This window comes from Monodon monoceros, unplaced genomic scaffold (genome assembly GCF_005190385.1).
Source record: "Monodon monoceros isolate NGI ecotype Baffin Bay Population unplaced genomic scaffold, NGI_Narwhal_1 Super_Scaffold_11, whole genome shotgun sequence".
Classification (NCBI taxonomy): Eukaryota; Metazoa; Chordata; class Mammalia; order Artiodactyla; family Monodontidae; genus Monodon; species Monodon monoceros.
The window spans coordinates 52,109,863-52,120,831 of record NW_021703767.1 but is presented as its reverse complement, the minus strand read 5'-3'; the positions used below and the strand labels follow the sequence as shown (position 1 = coordinate 52,120,831).

The 10,969-nt window shown below is 36.9% G+C and overlaps 1 pseudogene; it reads right to left on the bottom strand.

Moving 5' to 3' along the window:
* Window positions 1-2,247: 2,247 nt before the first annotated feature.
* LOC114890264 lies at window positions 2,248-2,774 on the bottom strand (annotated as a pseudogene).
* Between the last annotated feature and the right edge of the window lie 8,195 nt (window positions 2,775-10,969).

Genomic DNA, 10,969 nt, shown 5'->3' with positions numbered 1-10,969 from the left:
ATAGGTTACCCTTCCTACTAATTTTTATTCCTGCAGTTTAACTGTTAAAAAACAGATTATTTGTGTGGCTTGATCTGATTCAGGCTTGTTACTTCTGGCAAAAACACCTTATATGTGGTGGTGTATCTTTCATCAGCAGTCACATAATATCTGGTTGTCTCTCTTTTGAGGTTATCAGTCAAGTATTTTGTTAACTTGTGCATTTGTTTTATGTGGGAGAGATGTGTTAAATGCTTGGTTGTTTCCCTTTATTTACTACTTTCTAAATAATGAATTAGTTATCTGTCATCATCTAAAGCGATTAATATATTTTTAAATATAGTTTTGAACTTGTGGATTTTAACATACTTGCTTGTCATCAATCCATTACAGTTTTAATTTTTTTTGATACACAAATCTATAATGCTACAATAAATAGCATTTTGCTTTATTGAATTGTTTCTTCATGATAAATTGTCATGATTGGAATTACTGAGTCATAACATATAAAAATTTTTATAGTTTTTGCTATATTTTGACATACACTTTTTCAAATAATGCAACTTTAATGCCACCATCAGTAAGTACTTAATTCTTCCTAGTTACAGATTTTAAATTTACAGATTAAGTGTGCCTTTATCTCAAAGTAATTCTTGGAAATGGTTTAAAAATCAAAATGTAATAAGATGTAAACTGCAGTCTCCTGTCCATCCCTTCCAACAACAGTTCTCCATTCCCCAGCGGATGCCACCTTTAAGGTTTTTAGTCATTTTCTTTGGTATCTAGCTAGGTTCCAAAATAACTCATTTTGAATATCTTCCTAAATTTTGGATATTGTGTATTGAGTTCTACTATGGAAACTGAAGATTTAGCTCTGTTAAACTCCTCTCACACCCTGATGTTCCTCTCACGGATATGTATATCTCCTCTTCCTATCTAACAAACCCAGTTTTTAGCATTTAAATTGAATCTTGGTTCAGAGATTTTAGTTATTATGGCTTTGTGTATATTGTTTAATTCAGAGCCAAACTGAGCTCTATTATTAAAATTTTTCTTGCACAACTTGTTTTCATTTGTGGAGTTAATTGCCCTTTATTATTATTGCTGTTATTTAGTTTTCTTATAATCTCTGGCTAAATTTTCCATGCTCTTTAACACTTCTCAGTCCCATTTTTCCACTAAGTCAAAGTTGTCAATTTCTTGGAATACTTTTTTTTTTGCGGTACGCAGGCCTCTCACCGTTGTGGCCTCTCCCATTGCGGAGCACAGGCTCTGGACGCGCAGGCTCAGCGGCCATGGCTCACGGGCCTAGTCGCTCCACGGCATGTGGGATCTTCCCAGACCGGGGCACGAACCAGTGTCCCCTGCATCGGCAGGCGGACTCTCAACCACTGCGCCACCAGGGAAGCCCTGGAATACTTTTAATTTAATTTTAGGAAATCCCTCCCAGAACTTTAATTCTTAAGTGTTCAGCTTCTGTCTGTCTGGTTGTTCTCTAGGCTCAATGAATAACCACCATCCTCACACTCCATGTTGTCCTTTAGGAAATGCCCTTCACCTCTTGCTAGTGGTGGAGCCACTATTTCATGGATAGTATTAAAAAAAAGAAAAAAAATACAAAAACAAAACCAAACATTTGTTGTTTTTTTTGTATGCCCAGCATCTGAAACCTTTTTGTGATTGGGAAAATCCTCACTCTTATGGACACTGTAGGGAAGTAAAGAGTGACTTATGGTATAGTAGCTGAAAATGCTAGATTCTCATTTTCCCTGATACCGTTTCATCCAGGACACAAACATGTGAGCTAGGATGTCTCAGTCAAATATGTCCACAGCTGACTTTAACTTGGCTCATGATGGATAAAGGAAGGGACAGGGAGTGCTCTCCTCTGGTGGTCACAGAAGTGACACTGTTTATAAGGTGAAGTTCTTCATATAGGCAGAGGCAGCTTAAGGCCCTCAGCCAATACTTGGAGGGGCCTCTGGTAGTTAACTGCCCTCTCCCATCCCTGTTCTCACTACTTCCTTAGAGCTGTTATGGAGGCCAATCATGACCATCTGGAACCCTAGCTCTGTAATCACGTGATTCACCCAAACCATTGTTTTTCTCATCTCACTGCCCACCAAGTGGTTGGAGCCATGTGTATCTACGTTGCGATCTCCGAGGTGTCCACAGGCATGATGTCCAGTGGTTTTGTGTACAAAATAGAAAGGCCTCAATGATCCCTTTTTAAAATCATTTCATTTCACTTCGTTTCATTTTACTTTCTTAATTACTTACATCCAAAATCTTTAATAACAAGGCAGGATCTTGGGTTAGTTTTTGTAGCTGTGTCTGGCCCGTTGGCTGTTGGCATGCTCGAACCTCTGGTCCCACGAAGGGTTTAGTGTGGCTGTGCTGTTCCCCGGGCGGAAATGCCCATACACCTCTCCGCCTTTGCGAGGACCGGAGAGCAGGACGGTGTTACAGCCCTTGGGGGAGTCCAGGGTCTGCTGGTTGAAGGTGACGATCTTTCCCCGCGGCCTTGAGGATGCGGTTCTACATGCGGATGCTCATGCGCATTGCATACCTTCAGTTTGGGCACTTCCTGGACATGCACGTTGTCGTCGGCTCTAGTTCCTACAACCACAGCTGTTTTGTCTTCCAGGCCAGGATGCTTCATTTTACGGATCATCAGGGAAAGGGACAGTGGGCGGGCCAGTTGGTATGACTCTTGAACGAACTCTTCAGCACAACTTGGTTGAAGGTGGTGTTGGTGCTCTGGCTGGAAATCTGTACAGTTTGACCAACAGCCTTCAGTAGATGTCCTGGATCTTGGGTTTCTTGCGCTGAACCTTTCAGTGCTTGTGGCGACCCATGATGGTTCCTACCGGCCCCTGCCCCACCCCCATCCCCACCACTCCTTGAGAGACGTAAAAAGTCACATTTCTTTGGGGACAGTGCAGTGGCATGGCTTGTTTTTCTAGCCCTTCCAATGATTCTACAAATGACCCATATCTTCCAGATATGCTCTGCATCTACATAATCACCTAGAATTCTCTTTAGTTGTTTGAAACTAGGAACTCTGATTGATAGAGAGCTCAAAGACATATTGCGCCTTCCTTTCTTATTTACTCCCTTGTTTTGCTGGAGAACATTCTCCAGCAGTTTCAGGAGATTATGTGGAGGGAGTAATTGTTTGAGAGCATGTATATTGGAAAATGTTTTTCTATTCTCACAGTCGATATAGTTTGGACTTAAAGTTTTATGTAGCAAATCATGCTTCATAATTTTAAAAGCATGTTTACCTTGTTTTATGGTTTCATCATTGCTGTTGAGAAGGCTGATGGTACTATTTTACATGGTCCTTAGCATGTTAATTTAATCTCTTTCTCTCTGTAAATTTTCAGGATCCTCCTTCATTCTTCAGGTGACATTTGCAGTGATGGATTGATGGATTTTGATGTGAGTTTATTTTGTTTTGTTTTGTTTATATATTTCTGTTGTATACTGTACACTTTTTTCACTGTGGAGATCCATGTCTATCAGTTGAATTTGGGGAATTTTTCTTGTTTTATTTCTTTGATAATTTTTTCCCTCCCATTTTCTCTGCCTTATTTGGAATTTCTATTATATAAATGTTGGGCTTCCTGAATCAATCTTGTTTCTTTGTTTCTTATATTTTCTGCCCTATTTGTATTTGCTTTTTTAATTTTCTGGGAGATATTCTCAACTTTATTTTCCAATCTTTCTCTTATTTTTTACTTTTTTGCTATTATATTATATTCATATATTTTAACTTTATTATTTTTTATTGAAGTATAGTTGCTATACAATATTATATATCACAGGTGTACAATATAGTGATTCACAATTTTTAAAGATTGTGCTCCATTATAGTTATTATAAAATATTGGCTATATTCCCCATGTCATACAGTATATCCTTGTAGCTTATTTTATATGTAATAGTTTGTATCTCTTACTCCACTACCACTATCTTGCTCCTCCCCCCTTCCCTCTCCCCACTGGTAACCACTAGTTTGTTCTCTAAATCTATGAGTCTGCTTTTTTGTTAAATTCACTAGTTTATTGTAGTTTTTAGGTTCCACATATAAGTGATATAATATAGTACTTGTCTTTCTCTGTCTGACTTATTTCACTTAGCATAACACCCTCCAAGTCCATCTGTGTTGTTGCAAATGGCAAATTTTCATTCTTTTTTATGGCTCAATAGTATTCTAGTGTGTGTGTGTGTGTGTGTATATATTTTTTTTATATACTTTTTTCATATATATATATCTATATATATAAAAAACACCTTCTTTATCCATTCATCTGTTGATGGACACTTAGGTTGTTTTCACACATTGACAATTGTAACTAATGCTGCTGTCAACATTGGGGTGTATGTATCTTTTCGAATTAGTGTTTTTGTTTGTTTTTTTTTTGATAAATACCCAGGAGTGAAATTCCTGGGTCATATGGTAGTTCTATTTTTAGTTTTTTGTGAAACCTCCATACTGTTTTCCACAGTGGCTGCACCAATTTATATCCCCACCAACAGTGTATGAGGGTTGCCTTTTCTCCACATCCTTGTCAACATTTGTTATTTGTGTTCCTTTTGATGACAGCCATTCTGATTGGTGGGAGGTGATATCTCATTGTGGTTTTGATTTGCATTTCCCTGATGGTTAACGATGTTGAGCATCTTTTCACGTGCCTATTGGCCATCTACATGTCCTCTTTGGAAAAATGTCTTTTTAGTTCTTCTGCCCATTTTTAATCTGATTTTTTTTTGATGTTGAGTTGTGTGAGCTGTTTATATATGTTGGATATTAATCCCTTATTGGTTGTATCATTTGCAAATATATTCTCCCATTCAGTAGGTTTTTTTTCATTTTGTTGATGGTTTACTTTGCTGTGCAAAAGCTTTTAAGTTTAATAAGGTCCCATTTGTTTATTTTTGCTTGTATTTCCTTTGCTTTAGGAGACATATCCAAAAAAATTGCTTCAATTTATGTCAAAGAGTGTTCTGTCTATGTTTTCCTCTTGGAGTTTTATAGTATCTCGTCTTACATTTAGGTCTTTAATCCATTTTGAGTTTATTTTTGTGTATGGTGTTAGAAAATGTTCTAATTTCATTCTTTTACATGTAGCTGTCCAGTTTTCCCAGCACCACTTATCAAAGAGACTGTCTTTTCTCCATTGTATATTCTTGCCTCCTTTGTTGTAGATTAACTGGCCATAGGAGTGTAGGTTTATTTCTGGGCTTTCTATTACTGTTCCATTGATCTATAGGTCTGTCTTTGTGCCAGTACCATACTGTTTTGATTACTGTAGCTTTATAGTGTAGTCTGAAGTCAGGAAGTCTAATTCCTCCAGCTCCATTCTTCTTTCTCAAGGTTGTTTGGCTATTTGGGTTTTTTTGTGTGTGTGTTTCCATACAGATTTTAAGATTTTTTGTTCTAGATCTGCAAAAATTGCCATTGGTCTGAAATAGTCTTTTTTGGTAGCATTCTGAATTGGATTCGTCGGTATAATAGTTCACTTATGTCTTTAAGGACAATAAAATATTTAAAAATATTAAATTTTGCCTCTTAAATTGCCTTGGTTGCTTTTTTTCCTGTATGTTTTCATCTTTATTTGTATTAGGGACTTTCCATAATTGGTTGCTGGTCCTTGACCTCCCATTTATATTAAGAGTAAGGAGCTCTGTTTTCTCAGGTGAGGCTGCTTTATTGGTGAGTTCTACCCATGGGAGGACTCAGTTTTTTCATTATGTTTCAGGGGATCCCCTATTGTCAGATTGTTGGGATTTTTTTCTTTTGATCTGTTATTTTCCTTTCATTTCCTGCCTGGAGGTTTAAACCTGGGTGTTAGTAGTCTAGGCAGCAGGAGGGAGAAGAGGCTGGTGAACTCAATGTTTAGTAATCGAGTTATCACTTAAATTTCATTTTTAGTACCTTACTTACCTCTTCCCCTCACCTGTGCCTTATATTCTTAGATGAGATGCTCTATTATTCAACTTTCCAGAGGATAAACCCTTCATCTTTAGCACAGGTAGGAAAGAGATAATTACTGGACTGTTAGGGATGAGAGAAGAGGATATAGCAGCTCTTATTAAAGACTCAGCTACTTATCCAGCTTTCTGCTCTGCCTTGAGTCTTCACTGAAGTAACTGAGACCTCCAGTTCCTCAGGCTCCTGCAGTGTGAAACTGCTAGAGTCTTGTTGTTAATCCCTCCTTCTCCTCACATGGAAGCATCTTCCATTCAGGTATCCTAAATCAGTAATAACTGCCTTTTTGGCTTCTGGTTTCTAAAATTTAGTTAACATCTCTATGTTGTTCTGTTTTTCTTTGGCGTTGTGAGTCTATCCTATTTTGTGAGACTGACGCGCTGCCTACTGCTCTAAGGAGGCAGGTGCTGCTGTCTCCCCGCATTTTGAGTGTTTTAGATGGAATAGAAATAAATGCATGTATTACATTCACAATGCTTAACCAGAAGATTCTAGGTACATTTCTTTCAGAAGCAAAAATCAGGTGCTAAACAATCCTTCCATGGACAGTTTGGATAATAAAGCCTATAGTGGAATGGAAATTCTGAATTTTATTAACTCTCGCTGGGCTTTTTCATATATCTGCTCTTCATAGATTGGCACTTACTAGAACTGGTTTATTCTAGGATTGTATATTTTTCTGCTTTCCCTCTCTTACTGTACTCAGTATTAAAAATGTCCTGATATTATTTTATCTTATATACTTCACCTTTAACTCACTTTCCATGGGCAAGACCAATATAATCAAAAGGTTATAAATTTTGTTGCTTACATTCCAAAGTCTAGTTCTGTATTCTGTAACTTGGCTGAGTACATTTACTGAATCTGTGCTCCTGAAGCTACTCTACCACAATATCTATGTTCAAAAATACCTCTTTTTTCTACCTTAGAAATTTTATTTCCTTTCTAATATAATTTATTTTAAGATTATAAATATGTGTTAGGGCTTCTCTGGTGGCGCAGTGGTTGAGAGTCGGCCTGCCGATGCGGGGGACAAGGGTTCGTGCCCCGGTCCAGGAAGATCCCACATGCCGCGGAGTAGCTGGGCCCGTGAGCCATGGCTGCTGAGCCTGCGCGTCCGGAGCCTGTGCTCCACAATGGGAGAGGCCACAGCAGTGAGAGGCCCACGTACCGCAAAAAAAAAAAAAAAGATTATAAATATGTGTTAAATAATATTTATGTAACTAGTGTTTTATTAGTTATACACATAAGCACATAAGGCATTCTATCCCCATATTTTCCTTTCTACCTAAAAACAGATTGTAAGTGTTTAGCATGTATTAAACATTGAAGATAGAAGGAAAACAAGAATGTGGAAAGATTAGGGAATAAGGATTTATCAGGCATAGAGATACACAGAAAGAAAAACAGAAGAAAAATAACAGGGTAGTGAAATTATCCTCTGATGTAAAATTACTGGAGGTTTGTATTTATTTAATTCTATCGTATACCATATAAAACCTGACTCTTTTTTTTTCTTTCAAAATTAGCTACGGGAAAATTATTGCTAAATGATATATGTTGGTACAAAGTCACCAGTGAAATCCAGAACTTCATACCTAACAGAGTGCTTCCTTAAGAAGTTAATCTAAATGAGACCAGTAGACAGAGTATATTGCGTATTCTGTTTCTAATGTCCATGGAACACAAGTAAAGGCATTTGCCAAATGTAGAAATACCAAATGGATTACTTGTAATGAAGAATTCCTTCCTATAGACGTTTATACAATTTTATGCTGACATCCCCATTCTTGTGAAGTTCTCTGGAGGGAAAAGAGTTCACAAAATTACCTATGGAAGTCTCTTTAATGTATTTGTCATTTCAACTTTCCTTTCTCTGTGGTGCAAACAGAATACAAACAAAGATTACAAACAGAATACACTGTGGTAAATAGAATGAAATCAGTCTGGTTTGATAGAAATACATCTTGCAGCCATAGTGATGGGTTAAACTGTAGAACCTTCTAAAGGGATAGATATCTACTTCTCTGGCACATAAACTGTTTCCCTAAAGTGTGAACTGAAATACTAGAAAACTACAGAAAACAAATCCCCAGAAACCTCAAAAAAATATATATATATATGTCATTTAAATTTTTCAATGACTTGCTTTGTTATGAAAAACACTAAGTAAAATGCCTATCTATCCTATGATAGCTTTAAAATAAAACAAAACGAGTCATACAGGTAGAAGAAAAATATATTCAGGGTATGCATTTAAGTAAATAAAAGATTACTAAATGCCTTCTCACTCTGTTGCTAGTCCAGTATTACCATAAGCACTGTCAGCTAGTTAGAGAATACCTGCTTGTTCCTGACTGAGATGACAGTAAAACATTAAAGCGTGCCATTTTTGTTTCCAGATTGGAAACATGTTCTATGGCTTCACCTTCCACCCCCTTTTGTTTTTGGACAAACAAGTCTATTTTCTTTCCAACATTTTTGTTTGTGTACATCAGGAATCAAAACCCTAGATTCTTGAAGACAATAAGGCTTGGGAAATGGATATTTTAACTTTCTACTTCTTTTCTTATAATGCGTCTTATTCTAATCCTCGTGTCACCTTGCCCCGGTCACTGAATCATTTGCTTCATATTGATTCAACCTAAGATACTATGTTTTCATTTTATACATATAAAAATTTCCAGAATGGGTACTGAAAATTGTTCACATTTTTTAGGGTTTAATATTCTATTTTAAGAAAAAAATAATATAGTATTTTTCTCCATTTTGTTTTATCAAATACTTCCTTTACTCTTTATCTTCACTAAATTCTATCAGTGCTTTTCTTCCCTTCTAGGCTGTCTGCTCCAATATGAACAGGGATTCTCTTTTACCTCACTGTTTTATCTCAAGCATCTAACATCCTGTCTGTCACATAGTAGACAGTCAATAATCAATCCATTATAAAATGCATGCATTCTGCCCTTTCATAAAGGGCACATAGTACTTGCTTTTTACTTTCCACATTGTGTAATATTGATTTAATATTTTTTAATTACTGGAATTGGAGATGAAAAATGATGGCTGAGTTGCCTTTTCAACCACAGTGGTGTATGTTCAGTGAATAACAATAACAGTAATGTCTTATTTCACAGATTTAAAAAGTACTTCACCATCTCCCCCCACCCACATTTTAACATCTCTGTTATTGGAAAGCATCTACAATAATGGCATACCATGATTTAATTATAGACTCTTCTTCCTTCCTTCCTACCTCCATTCCTTCCTTCTTCATAACATAGTGAAGATATATCTTAGAATCAAGGTAAACTTTTATTTGATTAAAGAGCATAACTACAATTAGTTGAACTATTTTATGTTAACGCACATGAGGTCTTATTTTTCTTTTCTATTTTACAAATGAGGAAATTTAGGTCCAAAAGTTAAGCAACTCGCTCAAAGTTACGTATCTAGTAAATGGTGACATCTGAGCTGATATTTTTCTAGTCCAAAGATTGTGTTTTTTATATAACTTAAAGATACATCTATTCAGCATATGTGGAGTATACTTGGGCAGGGCTCTTAAGTTGTAAAAATAGAATCATATATGCTAGAGTTGGAAGAAATTTAGAGCATCTATTCTAATTCCCTTATTTTGCAGATAAGAAAAGAACTCCAGATAGGTTAAGTGCTCTGGGTAATAAATCTAGAAATTTGCAGACATAGGACTAGGACAAAATCATGCATACTTGTAGTAACAAATTGCAATACTACAGAAGTGTATGATGAAAAAAAAAACTCACTCTATCCCATTTTGGACATATTCTACCTTTCAGAGATATACCATATATACATATGTGTGTGTGTGTGTGTGTGTGTGTGCACTTATTTGTATGCTACAATTTTCTTCATATCTTGCCTTCTTCTCTTTGTGTCACATACATGCTATTGGTAGTTAAATTTATAATTTAGTCTTTAGGTGACAGAATATTCAGTGGGCCTCTTACTGAATTTGAGGAGCAATTAATATAGCCAGTGATGGATACAGTGACTTTTTGGACTGTTTCTCATTTAGGGGAAGGAATAAAATCTCTTTTAAGAAGCATACTATACATTGTTATGTAGTGATATACAGGTGTTTTGCTGTATGGGAGTTAAAATGTGAGCAGCAGGGACCATGTGGAAGTTGAGAGACAAAGGAGTGGACTGTACTCCTTATCTATTTATTGCCTGTGGGCTCCAAATGAACACCTTTTGCCTGCTCTGTGTAAAGGGATCTTGGCCCTTTGACAACTGGCACAATGTTAAGCTTTGTCAGTACAGAGGGATGGAGAAATAATGCAGAGGAAGGGCTTTGTTTTCTGGTTTTGGAGTGCTTGATCAGCAGCCTCCAATAGCATGGATGCCTTCTTCATTGCTTGGCTTCTGCAGCCCCTGAAGTGGGCAACTTCTTCATTAGTCCCAGCTTCTGCAGTGCATCCCAGCAGCATCTAGTGATCAGCAGCTTCCACGTGGGTGGTTTGGCAGTGACAGGCACCTACCTGTGAACAGCTTTCACAAGCACATTAGAGCACATACTTCCAGCAAGTTCTGCCAGCTAGGCACCACAGCAAAGTCTCCGCCATTCAGCCAGTCATGGCCGTGCCCTCTCCTTCAATGTCTATTTCTTAGTCTTGGCAGGGGCGGGCATTCTTTAGGGTGTTCTCTCTCAGTTCTAAGGGTAGTGACTGCTTCTTATATCTGCTATTCCTATAATTTTTAGAGTTCTCTTTACTGTTTACTAGCCAATACCTCCTTATTCCAATCCCTCATTATAGCTAATAATTCACTATATTAAATTTTCCCATTTCAAATTATTGTGTGGTTTCTCCTGATTAAACTCAAGACTGTCTGATCTCAATTTCCATGCTTTTAGACCACTACCCTGTACTACCACTGCTCCTTACCATTAACAGGGATAAATTAAAATTGATAATAATGTGGCTTGGCATAATTTTAAAGATAAATAAT